General features: G+C 43.2%; 1 long non-coding RNA gene across 1 annotated transcript; it reads right to left on the minus strand.

Annotated features, from left to right (window-relative positions):
- Positions 1–6,701: 6,701 nt before the first annotated feature.
- LOC129641497 (uncharacterized) lies at positions 6,702–18,097 on the minus strand. Its single transcript, XR_008709361.1, has 3 exons — positions 17,646–18,097; positions 11,156–11,260; positions 6,702–7,071 (listed from the first exon to the last, which is right to left on the minus strand). It is a non-coding gene; the product is annotated as an uncharacterized LOC129641497 (long non-coding RNA).
- Between the last annotated feature and the right edge of the window lie 1,308 nt (positions 18,098–19,405).

Consider the following 19,405-nt stretch of genomic DNA (forward strand, 5'->3'; position numbering starts at 1 on the left):
GGAGGCTCTATCCTATTGGGGAAAAGACTATAAATATGTCGTTCTTTTTGCTTTTAACATACAACAAGCTCTTTTTCTCCTCTGAGTAGCTGAAATTTTTAGCTATCCAAGGTTGGTTCTAGAGTTGAATTTGGATATAAGGGTTGGAGAGAACTGAATTTCTGTGCATAACAAAGTGAAAGGAATTTGGAATTCCTTGGGCAGTTTTTGCATGCGCACACATGTGTGTCTGTGTCTGTGTGTGTGTGTGCACACACACAGCAGCAGCAAGACGGTCAATGACAAGGTGCTAATTGAAGTAGGTAGACCATTGTGAAATCCCCTGTGTCATGGATGTGGACCATTTCTTAAAATGTCTATTGAATTTGCTGCAATATTTCTTTTGTTTTATGTTTTGGCTGTTTTTTGGGCCACAAGGCTTAGTTCCATGATCTTAGTGGGATCTTCGTTCCATGACCAGGGACCAAACCCCTGCCCCTTGCATTGGAAGGCAAAGTCTTAACTACTGTACCACCAGCAAAGTCTCCAAAGGGACTTTTAAGATGAGGTGACTAATGTGTCGTTTTAAGTTATTTGCTATGTCACGCAGGAATGTAACTCTTTGGCGGTGACCTAGAAAACTTTAGCGAAAGTTTGCTACACATCACAGGCTTTGTTCCCTTGTTGCTTGAGTAGGGAATCAGGGAGAAAAAGGATTGACCTCCAGGCACAGAACAGAGAGCAAGAATTCAGCAGAGGCAGGAAATGAGGGAGATTTCAGCTGAGACTGGAAAATATATCTCACCCTCCCCATCTCCTTCTTTTTGGGAATTTTGCAACTTCTCGAGGAGGGCTCCAGACATAATCACTGGATATGGGATGCTCTAATTTACACCTAAGGACATCTGGATTAGAGTCGTACCCTGCTGGTGGCTGTAGGACCCATCCTATTCAATTACTGAGAATTGCTGCCCTCTGTAGACTAAGCTGCTTGAGAGTAGGGACCATATCTGCTTTATCAGTAAGGTTCATACTGAGTAGTGTGTAGCCCATAAAAGAAGTATTCAATTAATATTTGTTAAACAATTCCCTGCAAATAGGGCAAGAATATCATTTAAATATGTTCACAGCATTTCCCCTCCTTGGTCTGCTGAGGAGAAGCAGCCTGCAGCCCCTCCTGCCTCCCCGCCCCCGTGTCTTGCCAGGTGGGTTCTTGGGCCAATCACTGACTGATTGTGGGAGAGGTCAGCCAGGTTTCCACTGGAATTATCGGAGTACTGCTGACAAGGGATAAGTGTTACCTATGGACACAGGGAAGGCAGACAGAAAAGAAATCTTGTGGGAGTCTGACTTTGAGAGATTTTGGAGAAGAGAGCTTCCAGGGGCAATGCACAGAAATGCACATACCAAATAATATACTTATGTAGATAAAAGTGACAAAAATATGGTTTCAATCAGTTTTGCTGTGTGTTATGAGTGGGATCTCTTTGGAGGAATTTTAATAGATTTTAATATAGATATAAATTGCTTCTTGGTTATTTTTGAGCATTTTTTTGATAGATTCCAGGCTAAGGTTGACTTCTAGGTGAGGAAAGGCCAGCTTGGCTTTATGTGGGTTGCAACTCTGTGTAGTAAACAGAGTTTCATACTTTGGTATCCTCCACGGTGACCCCAAGCACTCAGTAGGGACACCAAATATTTGTTGCACAGTATGGAAGCAGTGATAGCAATGGCGCCCCACTCCAGTGCTCTCGCCTGGAAAATCCCACGGGCGGAGGAGCCTGGTGGGCTGCAGTCCATGGGGTCGCTAAGAGTCGGACACGACTGAGCGACTTTCACTTTCACTTTTCACTTTCATGCATTGGAGAAGGAAATGGCAACCCACTCCAGTGTTCTTGCCTGGAGAATCCCAGGGACGGCGGAGCCTGGTGGGCTGCCGTCTATGGGGTCACACAGAGTCCGACATGACTGAAGTGACTTAGCAGCAGCAGCAAGGATTATATGCCACTAAGTCTGGTAGCTTCTAAATACGTGCAGAATTAGGACTAAGGGCTAAAATGAGGGCCATTCTTATGTTTTGTTCCTTTTTTAGTAGATTGAAAGAATGATGTTATAAAAATGCATTGTGATATATTAATACTATGTATAAAATAGAAACTAATGAGAATCTACCGTATAGCCCAGGGAATGCTACTCAGTGCTCTATGGTGACCTAAATGGGAAGGAAATCCAAAAAAGAGGGGATATATGTATATGTAGAGCTGATTTACTTTATTGTACAGTAGAAACTAACACAACATTATAAAGCAACTATACTCCACTAGAAATTAAAACAACAGTGCTGCTGCTAAGTCACTTCAGTCGTGTCCAACTCTGAGTGACCCTACAGACGTCAGCCCACCAGGCTCCCCCGTCCCTGGGATTCTCCAGGCGGAAAACTGGAGTGGGTTGCCATTTCCTTCTCCAATGCATGAAAGTGAAAATGTGAAAGTGAAGTCGCTCAGTCGTGTCCGACTCTTAGTGACCCCATGGACTGCAGCCCACCAGGCTCCTCCATCCATGGGATTTTCCAGGTAAGAGTACTGGAGTGGGGTGCCATTGCCTTCTCCGACAACAACGGTAACTCCTCTCAAAACAATGAAATGCATTGTGAGAAAAGAACATTTCATTTAGAGACTATTCTAGAAATAGGCACGGGGGTCATTTAGACTAATCTTATTTTCCACTTCAGTTAATCTGTGGCAAGCAAGTCACCATCCCCTGTTACCAACTAGATCCTCCTAAGGATCTCAAAATATCCAAGTTGAATTTTTGACAAATCCCTGAGACTCACAGAAAAGTTACATCCTAGGCCCCACTCTAAGTGAAACATCTCTGTTGAAACTCAGTTAAAGCAATGGCTTTCTTCCTTCTTCAAAACACATCCCTATGGTCTCTGTTGCAGCTGAATTAACTGGGTTTAATATCAGTCCATTCTAAAGGAGATCAGTCCTGGGTGTTCTTTGGAAGGAATGATGCTAAAGCTGAAACTCCAGTACTTTGGCCACCTCATGCAAAGAGTTGACTCATTGGAAAAGACTCTGATGCTGGGAGGGATTGGGGGCAGGAGGAGAAGGGGATGACAGAGGATGAGATAGCTGGATGGCATCACCGACTCGATGGACGTGAGTTTGAGTGAACTCCGGGAGTTGGTGATGGACAGGGAGGCCTGGCGTGCTGCGATTCATGGGGTCACAAAGAGTCAGACACGACTGAGCGACCGAACTGAACTGAACTGAATTGAATCTGAATGGAATTTTAGATAAAGTTTCATTTCTGAGAGGTTGTTTCATTCCATGGCCAGGAGAGAAGACTTCTATCTCAATCTGATGATAGGTGGGGACTTCCTGAGAGAGGCAGGGGTCCTAGAGTTTGCAGAGGTTGTAAAGTTCAGTGAGGAGTTCAGGGGCAGGGGCCTGCTGTGTTCTTACAGAGCCCTGCAGAGGCTTTCAGAGGACAGATGCTCCATGAAGAACACAGGGTGGGCACCCCTGTGAGAGGTCCAGCCCTCTTCCTAAGCTGCCCGTTTCTACCTCTCTTACTCTCACACTGCTGGCAGTCCAACATAAAACAATGTCTGTGGCCATGTTAAAGTAGAAGGAGGATGCAACTCTTCCTTTTTGTTCTTGGAGGGATTTTAAAAGTTCTAGGCCTAAGGCTACCCGTCAGGGAGCACACTCTCTGACGTGTCTCACAAGTGCAGCTGGGAGGAGGTATTATGCCCATTGGTGACCTGACAGGAGGTGTGAGCCATTTGGAAGCTTCCAAACCCTGCTTTCCTTACAGGGCTGAGGTGTTGAGTGTCAAGCAGATGAGCTTGACAGGGTGTTCGTGACTCTGTCAGGTTATTCAGAGGAACAAAACCACAACAAACTGGCTGGAACCCTGTATGTCTGAGAAAAGTTCACTGGTTTGCATCAGCCAGAGGCTGCCTGCCCACGTTTTGTCTGCCTAAAAGGAAAGAAAGGTAGCACTCATGATTCCAAGGGAATGACTTAATGCTGGAGGCTGCTTGGGAGTATGAGACCCCCACACAAAAAATAAGGAACTAAAAAGTGCATGGGTATGTGTGTGGAGAAGTGTTTATACTGCCTCAATGTGGACAGGATCTGCTGAAAGGTTAATGATGTAGTTTGAGGTTGTGTCTTCAGTGTTAAGCTAGACAAAGTTCAAGGGACACATTCATCACATACAGTCTCCAACCCTTGCAGCCGTGGGAGTATGGGTGCCTCTGGGGTTATGAGCTTCTGGTCAGTAGCCAGGGTTTGCAGAGTGGGGAGTGGATTATTCCTATAGTGAGGTGGAAGTCGCTCAGTTGTGTCAGACTCTTTGAGACCCCATGGACTATACTGCTAAGTCGCTTCAGTCGTGTCCGACTCTGTGCGACCCCAGAGACGGCAGCCCACCAGGCTCCCCCGTCCCTGGGATTCTCCAGGCAAGAACACTGGAGTGGGTTGCCATCTATACAGTCTACAGAATTCTCCAGGCCAGAATACTGGAGTGGGTAGCCATTCCCTTCTCCAGGGGATCTTCCCAACCCAGGGATCAAACCCAGGTCTCCCACACTGCAGGTGGATTCTTTATTAGCTGAGCCACAAGGGAAGCCTTACTCCTGGAAGTGCCTATCTTCAGAGAGTCAGAAGTCCTATGAATAGTCTGAAGTTGTTTTTTTTTTTTTGGTTGTTGTTGTTGTTTGGTTGGTTTTGTTTTTTACAGGTGAAATCATAACTTGTTATTAAAAGACCTGAATAACAACATATGCTGTTATTGCTTTAACTTTTACATTTTGTATTGGGGTATAGCCGATTAACAATGTTGTGATAGTTTCAGGTGGACAATGAAGGAACCAGAAATCTTTCTGAAACTCAAAAATATTGCATACACATTCACACACACACGCACACACACACTTCCCCCAGTGGCAGTGTGATTTAGTTATTTGCTTTCCTTCTCTCAAGAAGGGGAGAGAATATCATGTAGGTGGGAGAAATTAAATTGGATTATTTTAAAATGCAATCCCCTTCCCCATTCTACAGGGGACTGAGGAGGATTATGTGCAGCTTTCATGAAATGTCTCATGCTCCTCTCTGGGAAGGGAACTGTAAATGTCAAGTCTTCAGTCTCTGTGATAACAGTTCACACAGGTATGGCAGATGCAGGAAGTGGGGAGCGTGGCCGGCACACGCACCAGCAGCATCTGCAGTTATGGAGACCAAGGCCCTGGCATCAGTGTAGAGAATGGAGAGGTGAAGGCAGTTAGAGATGGAGAAGGGGCAGGGGGCCTGAAGGCAGCCCAGAGGTATGACCCCCATGCAGAGCATGTGGCACAGCAGAAACAGCAGGCTTAGCAGGTGCAGCCCCTTGATTCTCCAAGCCAAACCCCAGGTGCTTTTGAATGCACTTTCTGTTAACAGAGCATCTCAGACTTTGATGTGCAGGAGAGCCACCTGGAAATCTTGTTAAAATGAATTTTCCAACTGGGCAGGTCAGGGGATGGGGCTCGAGATGCTATGTGAAAGTGAAATTAGCTCAGTCGTGTCCAACTCTTTGCAAGCCCACAGATTATACAGTCCATGGAATTCTCCAGACCAGAATACTGGAGTGGGTAGTCTTTCCCTTCTCCAGGGGATCTTCCCAACCCAGGGATCGAACCCAGGTCTCCCACATTGCAGGCTGATTCTTTACCAGCTGAGCCATCAGGAAAGCCCAGTACTGGAGTGAGTTGCCTTGCCATCCTCCAGGGGATCTTCCTGACCCAGGGTTCAAACCCATGTCTCCTGCAGGGCAGGCAGATTCTTTACTACTGAGCCACTGGGGCTCTGTATCAGGTGATGCTGATACCTCTGGCAGGGGCACCATGCTCTGACTAGCAAAGTGTCAACAGAATCTCATGTCACAGGTGTGGTGTCAGATAGCAGAGCTTTGATAGAAGGGAGAATTATGTATGAAGATATACAAGTGCATTCAACTCATATTTACCCTCATTAGTGTTAGGAGGAAATTACCCCTGCATCTTTTGGATCTGGAATGCCTTGTATAAACAACCAAAAAACTCCCACTTTTTATAGCTGATAACTTATGTGGACCTGTTCAGATCTGTATTATGATGGCTTAGCAATTCCTGAGCATGTATCAGTGGAGGGAAGGACCATGCTGAGTGGGAGGGGGAGGCGAGCTTGGCATGTATATTGGCCAAAGACCATTTGTAAAGTGCATAGTCCACAGTGCATAGTTGAGAGCTGGGTTTTGTAAAGGATAGTTCTCTGGTTGAGCTAGAGAAAGGAAGTTAGCACAGGGCTCTTAAAGGTCCCTGCACTGCCTGCTCCTCCACACCCCAACCTTCTGTGCTATGTTGCTGTGCTTAGCCGCCCAGTCGTGTCCTACTCTTTGCGACCCTATGGACTATAGCCCACCAGGGTCCTCTGTGCATGGGATTTTCCAGGCAAGAATACCTTCTTCTAGAGTTTCCCAAAAGGAGGGAAATCGAGTAAGTAGGAAGAAATAGAAAATGACAACAGGAGAATGAAAGTCAAGAGACTGTTTGAGTTTCTATTTTTATTTTTGGAAGGAGAGAAAAATAAACTACCTAAGATGAATCAAGGAGAAAAACATTAAAAAATAAAAGAGATGAGTGATGAAGAGAGGAAGGAAATCTCTTTGGTAGATAAAACAGATTTGCCAAATATATTACATTCATTAAGATTTTTCTCTGCTTACAACGTGTGCTATTCAGAGGCTTTTCTTAGCATTAACGGACGCTCTGGGAGAGAAGAAAGTTGGCAGAGAGAAGCCTGGCAAATATATAAATAAGCTTTGGAGCTTTCAGAAGTTTCATTTCCCATAATAGAATGTTCTCCAGCATGGGCAAACTTTTTCTTACTTAAACAAATGCTTTGAAAGACAAAGATTTCATATTGTCAGTGGAACATTCAGACTAATAATTGCCTCTGTTCTTTCTGCCTTGAAGTCTCAACAGCCAGCAGATTTATGATTCACTTTTGGCAATAAGCTCCTTCAAATAAATATCACTTTCCCAGGCTGCAAATTGGGTTTCTGAAACACACAGAGATCAACTCCACTAAGATTAGGAGCTAAGTTTTCTTGGTGTGTGTGTGTGTGTGCATATATGACTGAAAAACACCGTGTTTGCTCCCCTCCCCCCCACTTCCTTGGGAAAAGTATCACAAAACTTTATTTTACAAAATAGCCATTTTTAACAGTTGATTTACTACCTGGTGAGATTCTGTAGACACGTTTGTTGGGGGAGCAGGGAGTGGAGGTAGGAAGAAGAGAGAAGACAGTTTGGCTTTTCTCTTAGGTTTGTGGACCTCAGAAATTTTATGCAATCTAAAGTTGAGGACTTAAAACCAGTTTACTTTGTAGTTGGCCCAAGATAATTCCAAAATTTTTAAAGCAAATAATAATACAAGTGAGTATAGACATGAAGAAATACATTGAGGGCCATAGACCCCAAGTTTTGGAATTGAGACTTGAAGGAGTCTCAGCTAGCTGTCTGTCAGTGCTGCTAACTCAGTGAATGTTACTGGTTTCCTTTACTATGCCAGGCTGTAGGGGCACCAAGGGAGATGAGACATGGTGTTGACACCTGCATAAATACTTCTAAACTGAAGACAAGACAGAGGAAACACAATGAGCTGTGGGAACGCAAAGGATGCCCAACCTTAGGTTTGGGGGAGGCTGTCATGTCCCCATACTTGACTCCTTGGGATATGACAGTCACCTAGGTCTGGTTACACATGCATTCAGCAGGGTGAAAGGTAACCAAGCCTCTTTCAGTAGACCTGTGACACTGTTTCCTTGACCCGATCCCATGACACTGCTCCAGGCTATCTGGATTCCACTTTGTCCCTGCCCCTGTTTGAACTCTGTGTGGGGATTCCTGACTTAATGGTAATGATCTTTATGGAGAACTTAATAGGGGCCAGGCATCATGATGCTACTTTCTTATTTGTTCTTTTCCCAACACGGGTATTATTGCCTCATTATAGATGAGGAAACTGAGGTTTACAAAATTTAACTAATTTGCCCAAGGTCACAAAAACTAATAGGAGCTGCTGCTGCTGCTGCTAAGTCGCTTCAGTCGTGTCCGACTCTGTGCGACCCCATAGACGGCAGCCCACCAGGCTCCGCCGTCCCTGGGATTCTCCAGGCAAGAACACTGGAGTGGGTTGCCATTTCCTTCTCCAATGCATGAAAGTGAAAAGTGAAAGTGAAGTCGCTCAGTCGTGTCCGACTCTTAGCAACCCCATGGACTGCAGCCTACCAGGCTCCTCCGTCCATGGGATTTTCCAGGCAAGAGTACTGGAGTAGGGTGCCATTGCCTTCTCCGAATAGGAGCTAGAACACCGATTTCAATTCAATTCTGACTACAAAGCCTATAATTTCAGCCATTAGTAACAACAATAATAACAATAGTAGCCGTTAACATTTATTAAGCACTTAACTATGTGCTAGGCAAACAGTTCCAATTAGTATTTCACTTAAGCCTCACATCACTCTTAGGAAGGCATCAAGGTATTTGCTTGGCAAATGAGGAAATGGGCTCATCAGTGAGTAACTCGCTGAAGGCCACACAACTGGTGAGGGATGGAGCCTCGAGCCAAGTTCAGGTAGGGTCCTGGCTCCAGAGCCTGCAGCCCTAACCACTATGCCCAGTCACCTGCTTGCCAAGAGCCTGTGTTGATCTGTGCCCTTCTCTAGGTTCTGGACACAAGACTGTGGCTCTCCCGCTTGGACGTTTCAACCTGACTGCTTGCTTTGATGCCAGACCCATCATCATGTCCACTCTTTTTGTCCAAGTGTCCTTTTTGTTTATTCTCTCTTCCCTAAAGCTTTACTGAGCACCGATGGGTCCTGGGCACTGTCCTGGGCAATTGGGAGGGCCAGATCAGTACTCAGAAGTGCTTATTTGGAGGAATAATGGACCCTGTCCTGAAGCTAGTTAAAATCCAGTGAGGAGGCAGACCAATCAACAGACTATTCCAGTGCCAGGTAACAAGTGGTGTGATGGAGGAGAGCTCAGGTGACTTGAAGAGGAAACCAGCTCTGTGTGAGGCAAGGACACAGAAGAGGCAGTATTTACAAAGTATCTTTAAAAAGCAGGAATGCACAAGACTAAGAAGGGAGGGGAAAACAGATCTCACTTTAGTGCAAGTTTTTTTTTTTTTTTTTTACCTTCTCACATAGAGTTGGGAAAGTTGATGGGTTATTTGTACTTCAGGAATCAACCATGCATAAAAGATTGCATCATAATAAGTAATATTTGTGAAGAATCTTCAATAGGTCAAGCCAATCTCTGAATCCTTATGTGCATAATATAGTCTAATCCTCACACTCACACTGTGACATAATGTTATTTTTACTCCCAGTTTCCATGTAAGATTCATGAGGGTCTAGGCAAGGAGGAAGTTTCTTTCTTTTTTAAAAATATTTATTTATTTGGCTGTGCCGGGTCTTAGTGGAAGCATGCAGGATCTTTAGTTGGAGCATATGGAATCTGTGTGTGTGTATGTGTGTGTGTTTGTGTGTGTGTATGTGTGAATGCTCAGTCATGTCCGAGACTCTTTGTGACCCCATCGACTGTAGCCTGCCAGGCTCCTCTGTCCATGGAATTTTCCAGGCAAGAAGACTGAAGCGGGCTGCCATTTCCTACTGCATGAGATCAGATTCCTGATCCAGGAATCGAACCTGCATCTCCTGCATTGGGAGGAGAATTCTTTACCTCTTGCCCCACCTGGAAAGCTCCCTGGTTCCCTGACTAGGGATCAAACCCAGGCCCCTTGCATTAGTGATTTTCTTCAGCTCACACCTGGTGTTGGTGGTTGTAATAAGAGATTGGCATGTTCTAACACAAAGGATACTTTTTTCCCCACGCCCCTCTCCTATGGGAGGCAGAGCATAAAGACTGTAGATGAGAAGAAAGTATATTTCTCTGTAGTGGAGACAAGTAGGGTTCCTTTCAAACATAGTCAGTTTCTTTTGTCCTACAGGTCCTAGAGGTTAAGGATTTTGAGATTATATAGCAGCAAAGATGGGCTAAATGAGTGTATACAGTTCAATGATATTAAGTACCCTCACACTGTTACCACAATTATTAAAAAATAAGTTAAAAAATGGGCTAAATCAATAAAATCTCCATTTTCTTATAGTTCATGTGGCTGAGCCCTTGACAATGCCAGACTTTTACAATTATGAACCTTCAATGCAAGTGAAGAGTTGGGATGTGATATAAAGGCACAAAGGATTAACAAAAGATTGTAAAATTCTCTGCATCTCTCCCTTTTCCAAAGCACCATGTGGAAACAGGTGCATGAGATGAGTTCTTTGATGACTATTTAAGTGCAATTTTCACCACTATATTCAGGTTTCCAATAACCATTCATGTAAGAACAGGATCTTAATTCCTAACAGATTTTGCATGTATTCAAAGACTGACTTTGAATCTAATTTATACAGGGGAAGAAATTTGGAGGAACATAGAATGTGATGCCGAATGTAAGAATATGCTTTATTTGTTAATGTTCATCCATCTGTTTAGTACTGACTATAAAATCACAATGAGATAAACAATAATAGATGAACAAAATAGGGGCTTGTATTCAATCATTCTGTCTAGCATGAGATCAAATAAGCATAATTTACTTTGCAGGATGGTTGTCAGGTTAAAATGGTGTGCCTACCATGGAAGAGCTTTGAAAAGTGTAGGTGGGCAGTTTTCTGTCTGGGCTACAGAGACTAAAGAATGGAAGAGAAACTGTTTTGCAATAATAAGGAATTGATTTTACAACCACTTATTTAATGGGTATCTGTTGCATACCAGTAGACTGTACCAAACTTGAAATAATGTGTTGAGCAAATGGGCATAGCTTCAATCGTACTGGAATTCAGTTCTCAAGAGAGAGGAAATTAATCCAAGGATTATAATGAAGTTTGATAATGGCTATGTTAGAAAAAATATCATTGCTGTGTAACAAACCGCCCTAAATTTAGTGACTTAAATACAGAAATCATTTGTCATTTCTCAGGTACCTTTAGGTTGGCTCACCCAGGCTAAACAAGCAGCAGGTCTTTTTTTGACTCGTGCATTTGTCTATGCGTCACCTGGGGAACAGCTGACCTGGTCTGGGCTTGGTTGATGAACTTTTTCTGGGCGACTCTGTTCTATACATCCCTCATCTTCCTCTTGGGATCAGCTGGCTAGTCCAAATATGTTCTTCTCATGCTATAACAGAATCAAAGAAGGCAAGCAGAAATATATGAGACTTCTTAAAGCATTATGATCATAACTGGCACACTGTTACTTCTGCTTCAATCTATCAGTCAAAGAAAGTCATATGGCTGAACCCAGATTTGAGGAGTGGGAAAATAATCTCTTATTAGTGGGAGAAACTGAAATGGTGGCTCAGTCAGTAAAGAATCCACCTGCAATGCAGGAGACCTGGGTTCCATCCCTGGGTCGGGAAGATCCCCTGGAGAAGGAAATGGCAACCCATCTCACCTTTCTTGCCTGGGAAATCCCAGGGATAGAAGGGTCTGGTGGGTACAGTCCATGGAGTTGCAAGAGCTGGACACAACTTAGAGACTAAATTGTCACCACCATCCTTTAGTGGGAGAAACTGAAAAGTCACAGGACAAATGGTGTGAATACACGAAGTTCAGTTTAGTTCAGTTCAGTCGCTCAGTCGTGTCCAACTCTTTGCGACTCCATGGACTGCAGCATGCCAGGCCTCCCTATCCATCACCAGCTCCTGGAGTTTACTCAAACTCATGTCCATTGAGTTGGTGATTCCATCCAACCCTCTTATCCTCTGTTATCCCCTTCTCCTCCTGCCTTCAATCTTTTCCAGCATCAGGGTCTTTTCCAAAGAATTAGTTCTTTGCATCAGGTGGCCAAAGTATTGGAATTACAGCTTCAGCATCAGTCCTTCCAATGAATATTTGGGACTGATTTCTTTTAGGATTGATTGGTTGGATCTCCTTGCAGTCCAAGAGACTCTCAAGAGTCTTCTCCAACACCACAGTTCAAAAGCATCAATTCTTCAGCGCTCAGCTTTCTTTATAGTCCAACCCTCACATCCATACATGACAACTGCAAAAACCATAGCTTTGACTAGATGGACCTTTGTTGGCAAATTAATGTCTCCGCTTTTTAATATGCTGTCTAGGTTGGTCATAACTTTTCTTCCAAGGAGTAAGTGTCTTTTAACTTCATGGCTGCAGTCACCATCTGCAGTGATTTTGGAGCCCCCAAAATAAAGTATGTCACTATTTCCACTGTTACCCCATCTATTTGCCATGAAGTGATGGGACCAGATGCCATGATTGTTGTTTTCTGAATGTTGAGTTTTAAGCCAACTTTTTCATTCTCTCCTTTCACTTTCATCAAGAGGCTCTTTAGTTCTTCTTCACTTTCTGCCATAAGGGTGGTGTCATCTGCATATCTGAGGTTATTGGTATTTCTCCTGGCAATCTTGACTCCAGCTTGTGCCTCATCTAGCCCAGTGTTTCTCATAATGTACTCTGCATATAAGTTAAATAAGCAGGGTGACAATATACAGCCTTGATGTACTCCTTTTCCGATTTGGAACCAGTCTGTTGTTCCATGACCAGATCTAACTCTTGCTTCCTGACCTGCATACACATTTCTCAGGAGGCAGGTCAGTGGTCTGGTATTCCTATCTCTTTAAGAATTTCCCACAGTTTATTGTGATCCACAGAGTCAGAGGCTTTGGCATAGTCAATAAAGCAGAAGTAGGATGTTTTTCTGGAACTCTCTTGCTTTTTTCGATGATCCAACATGTTGCGATTTGATCTCTGGTTCCTCTGCCTGTTCTAAATCCAGCTTGAACATCTGGAAGTTCATAGATGTTCACATACTGTTGATGCTTGGAGAATTTTGAGCATTACTTTGCTAGCGTGTGAGATGGGTGCAATTGTGCGGTAGTTTGAGCATTCTTTGGCATTGCCTTTCTTTGGGATTGGAATGAAAACTGACCTTTTCCAGTCCTGTGGCCACTGCTGAGTTTTCCAAATTTGCTGGCATATTGAGTGCAGCACTTTCACAGCATCATCTTTTAGGATTTGAAATGGTTCAACTGGAATTCCATCACCTCCACTAGCTTTGTTCGTAGTAATGCTTCCTAAGGCCCACTTGACTTCACATTCCAAGATGTCTGGCTCTAGGGGAGTGATCACACCATTGTGATCATCTGGGTTGTGAAGATCTTTATTGTATAGTTCTTCTTTGTATTCTTGCCACCTCTTCTTAATATCTTCTGCTTCTGTTAGGTCCATACCATTTCTGTCCATTATTGTACCTATCTACGCATTAAATGTTCCCTTGGTATTTCTAATTTTCGTGAAGAGATCTCTAGATTTCTTCTAGAAATAGATTTCCTATTCTATTGTCTTCCTCTATTTCTTTGCATTGATCACTGAAGAAGGCTTTCTTATCTCTCCTTACTATTGTCTGGAACTCTGCATTCAAATGGGTATATCTTTCCTTTTCTCATTTTCCTTTTGCTTCTCTTCTTTTCTCAGCTATTTCTAAGGCCTCCTCAGACAACCATTTTGCCTTTTTGCATTTCTTTTTCCTGGGGATGGTCTTGATCCCTGCCTCCTGTACTGTGTCATGAACCTCCGTCCATAGATCTTTCGGCACTCTGTCTCTCTGATCTAATCCCTTGAATCTATTTGTCACTTCACTGTATAATCATAAGGGATTTGATTTAGGTCATACCTGAATGGTCTCATGGTTTCCCCTGCTTTCTTCAATTTAAGTCTGAATTTGGCAATAAGGAGTTCATGATCTGAGCCAGAGTCAGCTCCTGGTCTTGTTTTTGCTGACTGTATAGAGCTTTTCCATCTTTGGCTGCAAAGAATATAATCAATCTGATTTCAGTATTGACCATCTGGTGATGTCCATGTGTAGAGTCTTCTAATCAGATCAGATCAGTCGCTCAGTCATGTCTGACTCTTTGCGACCCCATGAATCGCAGCATTCCAGGCCTCCGTGTCCATCACCAACTCCCGGAGTTTACTCAGACTCACGTTCATCGAGTCAGTGATGCCATCCAGCCATCTCATCCTCTGTCATCCCCTTCTCCTCTTGCCCCAATCCCTCCCAGCATCAGAGTCTTTTTCAATGAGTCAACTGTTCGCATGAGGTGGCCAAAGTACTGGAGTTTCAGCTTTAGCATCATTCCTTCCAAAGAAATCCCAGGGCTGATCTGCTTCAGAATGGACTGGTTGGATCTCCTTGCAGTCCAAGGGACTCTCAAGAGTCTTCTCCAACACCACAGTTCAAAAGCATCAATTCTTCGGCACTCAGCCTTCTTCACAGTCCAACTCTCACATCCATACTTGACCACTGGAAAAACCATAGCCTTGACTAGACGAACCTTTGTTGGCAAAGTAATGTCTCTGCTTTTCAATATGCTGTCTAGGTTGGTCATAACTTTCCTTCCAAGGAGTAAGCGTCTTTTAATTTCATGGCTGCAGTCACCATCTGTAGTGATTTTGGAGCCCCCCAAAATAAAGTCTGAAACTGTTTGCACTGTTTCCCCATCTATTTCCCATGAAGTGGTGGGACTGGATGCCATGATCTTCGTTTTCTGAATGTTGAGCTTTAAGCCAACTTTTTCACTCTCCACTTTCACTTTCATCAAGAGGCTTTTGAGTTCCTCTTCACTTTCTGCCATAAGGGTGGTGTCATCTGCATATCTGAGGTTATTGATATTTCTCCTGGCAAACTTGATTCCAGCTTGTGTTTCTTCCAGTCCAGCGTTTCTCATGATGTACTCTGCATATAAGTAAAATAAGCAGGGTGACAATATACAGCCTTGGCGAACTCCTTTTCCTATTTGGAACCAGTCTGTTGTTCCATGTCCAGTTCTAACTGTTGCTTCCTGACCTGCATACAGATTTCTCAAGAAGCAGATCAGGTGGTCTGGTATTCCCATCTCTTTCAGAATTTTCCACAGTTTATTGTGATCCACACAGTCAAAGGTAGGAAGTCAAGAAACACCTGGAGTAACAGGCAAATTTGGCCTTGGAGTACAGAAGGAAGCAGGGCAAAGACTAATAGAGTTTTTCCAAGAAAATGCACTGGTCATAACAAACACCCTCTTCCAACAACACAAGAGAAGACTCTATACATGGACATCACCAGATAGTCAACACTGAAATCAGATTGATTATATTCTTTGCAGCCAAAGATGGAGAAGCTCTATACAGTCAGGAAAAACAAGACCAGGAGCTGACTGGCTCAGACCATGAACTCCTTATTGCCAAATTCAGACTTAAATTGAAGAAAGTAGGGAAAACCACTAGACCATTCAGGTATGACCTAAATCAAATCCCTTATGATTATACAGTGGAAGTGAGAAATAGATTTAAGGGCCTAGATCTGATAGATAGAGTGCCTGATGAACTATGGTCGGAGGTTCGTGACATTGTACAGGAGACAGGGATCAAGACCATCCCCATGGAAAAGAAATGCGAAAAAGCAAAATGGGTGTCTGGGGAGGCCTTACAAATAGCTGTGAAAAGAAGAGTCTTCTAATACCATGCACTAAATACACTAAAGAGTGAAGAATTGGGGAGAGTGAGGCAACCTTTCTACACAGAGCATGACACCTAATGAGACCTAAAGGATGAGTAGGGTTTATTGAGATGAAAGGAAGTAGGTGGGATAGTCAGAGGAGGAAGTGTTCTAGGCAGGAGACACAAGCGGGCAGTTCTAGAGGTGTGGTGACTTGGAGAAAGTGAAAGAAGGCCAGTGTGGATGGATAGAAGAAAACAATGGTGGAAATGGATGAGCAGGGTGGGATCAGATTAGGAACAGCCTTACCTCCCTGTTAGTAATTCACTTTGCAGTTTGTCTTATGGACATTCTGAGCCATTTAGGGTTTTGATATTATGGTCACTATTGGCAATTCATCATGAAACTCGTGGTCTAGATTTAAGGGAGAATGTCCTTGCTCCAGTTTGTAATCACATAAGCAAAAAAGTGCACTTTCTTCAATATTTTGATCAGAGTTTCACATTATTTGTCCAATGTATTCCCATTCCCTCGGGCCTTCTGATTAATGTCTTTGCACAATCCCATTTTGACCTTTAGTAATTAGTGCAAATATTTTAAGTTCAGCATATTAATTCCTCTTGCAGGAAAAGCATTTTCTTTGAGAATCACCATAAATCATTAAAAAATTAATTGGCCTGTGAAAGAAGAAGGCATTTTCCAGCAAATACTGGCAGTCTATCTCATTATGGGCTAAGGCTCTAGATGTTGGAAGCAGTTTCTGACCTTCTCAGACCTTTGACCCTTTCAAAGCAAAGAAATAACTTTCTTTTACTGTCATTCCTCTGGGTCTGTAATTCTTTAAAGTATTTAAGGCAGTATCATGGCAGAGCTAGAAGGACCGGATTTTATTCCCTGTCTACCATTGATTGCTTGAGTGACCTCAGATGATGCATTTATTCCCAGTGGGCTTCACTGTTTTTGTCCATAAAGACTGGTATAAATGCTCCTTCAGAATCTTTCAGCTCTAAAATTCTCTGCTTTTTGGATTATGCTCTGAACATCATGGTAATTTCACAAATGGAGGTTTGTAGTTTTCACTTCCAGAAAATGCCTGAAGTACTTTTGTTATTGTACAATGTTAAGAGTTGAGAAGATTCTTAAAGATGAGACAGAGGAAAGTCAGGAAAAGGAATTTTTTTAGCCTTTTTAAAAAATGTCTTGGCCCAATTTATTTATTTAGTTTTAATTTTTGTTTATTTTTTACTTTTTGGCCTCATGGCATGTGGGATCTTAGTTCCCCGACCAGGAATTGAGCCCACACCCCTAGCAGTGGAAGCATGGAGTGTTAACCACCAGATAGCCAGAGAAGTCCCAGGAAAAGCATATTTGTATGTATGCTTCCCAGATGGGGCTAGTGGTAAAGAACCTCCATGCTGATGCAGGAGACTTAAGAGATGCAGATTCAATCCCTGGGTTGGGAAAATCCTCTAGAGGAGGGCATGGCTACTTACTCCATTATTCTCTCCTGAAGAGTCCCATAGAGCAAGGAGCCTGGTGGACTACAGTCCATAGGGTCACAAAGAGTCAGACACAACTGAAATAACAGTGTGCAACCAATAAATGAATTAGTTATGAGTTAAGACATCTGCCAAGAGGCAGTGGCTGTTGGACCACCCATGGGCCAGAGGAAGGGCAATATTATACAGCAAGCTCTGTGCCAGAATTACGTGAAGGATCTTGTGGTTTTATTTATTTGTTTTTGTTTTACTTTTCTGTATGTATCTTTTACCTTAACTCTTGAGATTCATAACTATATAATTATATTTGAATATTTTCTGTATCCAGTGATTTTTTTTGAATAGCAAGGGAAGTACAGCAAACCTCCCCTGCCCACCCCCCCGCAACCCCCGCTGACCCCACCACCCCTAGCGAGAGCCATCAGTGTAGAGGCCTATTGTGAGTCAAATTAAATTTCAGAATTTAAATTTGTATTGAAGCTGAACTCATTTGGTCCCCTGGACAGAGGCTGAATCAGGTAGTCTCAGCTCAGTATTTGATGTGTTTGTAATTGCTATTTACTTACCATCTCTTAGGCATAAGAATTTTCTCAGAACAGAGTGTGAAAGGGAAGCAGAGCTCACTTCTCTGTTGTCTTTCCAACATTCCCCAGCACACTGATTGGGGCATCTACAACTCAAATAGTTAGGATTTCCCAGAGCAACACAAGCACTCAATCCCAAAGATAAATCTCAAGCATTCTAAAGGTATCCTAGCACTTCAGAAGCCAAGTACGTTATTTCCCAGGGAAGGGCTTGGCTGGTGGTGATTATAGAAATAAATCTGCACTTCATTTTTAGCCCAGTGGCCCATTACCGCTCGCTTCAGAGTCTAAGCTCCAAGAATAACGAGAGTCATTTTATGGGAATGAGAGATTATAAATCACTGACTTTGTCAGTTCAGCATTTCCCTTCAGTGTTCTTTTCTCTGCCGAGTTGTACAGACAGCTGCCCCTGAGACCACCCCTGTGAGGAGCTTCACCTGTTCTTTGTTTGCTTTTGACTGAGGCCTCAAGCTGGCTCTGGCTGTATCCCAGGGCCACCTGTTAGACTTAAATGGAGAAGTGATTGAGAAAACATTCATTTTTAATGCATACATAGCTTCAGAAGGTTTGACTCTTGTTTTCTAAGTTTTGCTCCAAACTTATTGAAACAGAATTGCATCAGAATGCAAATCTCAGGGAAACAAGGGATCACACAAAAACTGTGCTGAGTTCACAGAACTCTGACCAAAAGGAGTATGTCTAAGTGTTTATTCACAAGACCTCTTCCAAAGAGATATGTTGGACCACTCGGGATCTGCGAAATGCTCATGAAAGGGATTGGCTTATCCGGGTCTGTTGTCTCCAACATGTGAAAAGGAAAAAAAAAAAGAATTATCTGTTCACATTTTATCTCCTTTTGGTGGTTGGTGGGTTCAATTGCTAAGTTGTGTCCGACTCTTGCAACTCCATGGACTACAGTCCCCATAGACTACAGCCTGCCAGGCTCCTCTGTCCATGGGATTCTCCAGGCAAGAATACTGGAGTGGGTTGCCATTTCCTTCTCCAGAGGATCTTCCTGACCCAGGAACTGAACCTGGGTCTCCTGCATTGCAGGCAGATTCTTTACTGACTGAGCTATGTTCAGTTTAAAATGCTTCAGTATAGGGACTTCCGTGTTGTTCCAGTGCTTATGACTCTGCTCTCCCAGTGCAGGGGCCCTGGATTCAATCCCTGGTTGGGGAACTAAGATCCTGCATGCTGCATGGTTCTGCCCCCACCAAAAAAGACACCAATTAAAAAAAAATAGCTACAATATATTAAGTCCTATATATATAGAACTTATTTATATATATGATGTGTGCTTTACATTTTTAAATACCCATAGGGTGGGTGATCCCCAGATTTGGAAGCAACTAATTAGTGCTGTGTCATCATTTTAGTGAGAAGTAGTTAACAAGATTCACTCTTAATGCATGTCCTCATTTTAGCCATCTGTTTTATTTCTGTAATCCTAAATATGATTTTACCAGCCAAACAAACCAGAAAGCTTGGAGGGATAGAAAGAAGGTGTGAGGGAGGGAGGCTGAGAGCATGGGAACAGGAGGCAGAGAGACATAAAGAGGTGAAGAGGTCAGGGTAGAGTCCAGGACACCTGAGTTCCCTCCCAGCCTCAAGATTTAGTGACCTCAGGTTGCATCTCCTTTCGTCAGCCATCAGTAAGTGCAGGTGTGGAAGGGCTAAAATAGCTGGAAGATCATATTCCTTCAAAAGGTATAGGCAGAATTAAGTGACAAACTACCATT

The sequence above is a fragment of the Bubalus kerabau genome, chromosome 1 (genome assembly GCF_029407905.1).
Source record: "Bubalus kerabau isolate K-KA32 ecotype Philippines breed swamp buffalo chromosome 1, PCC_UOA_SB_1v2, whole genome shotgun sequence".
Taxonomy (NCBI): Eukaryota; Metazoa; Chordata; class Mammalia; order Artiodactyla; family Bovidae; genus Bubalus; species Bubalus kerabau.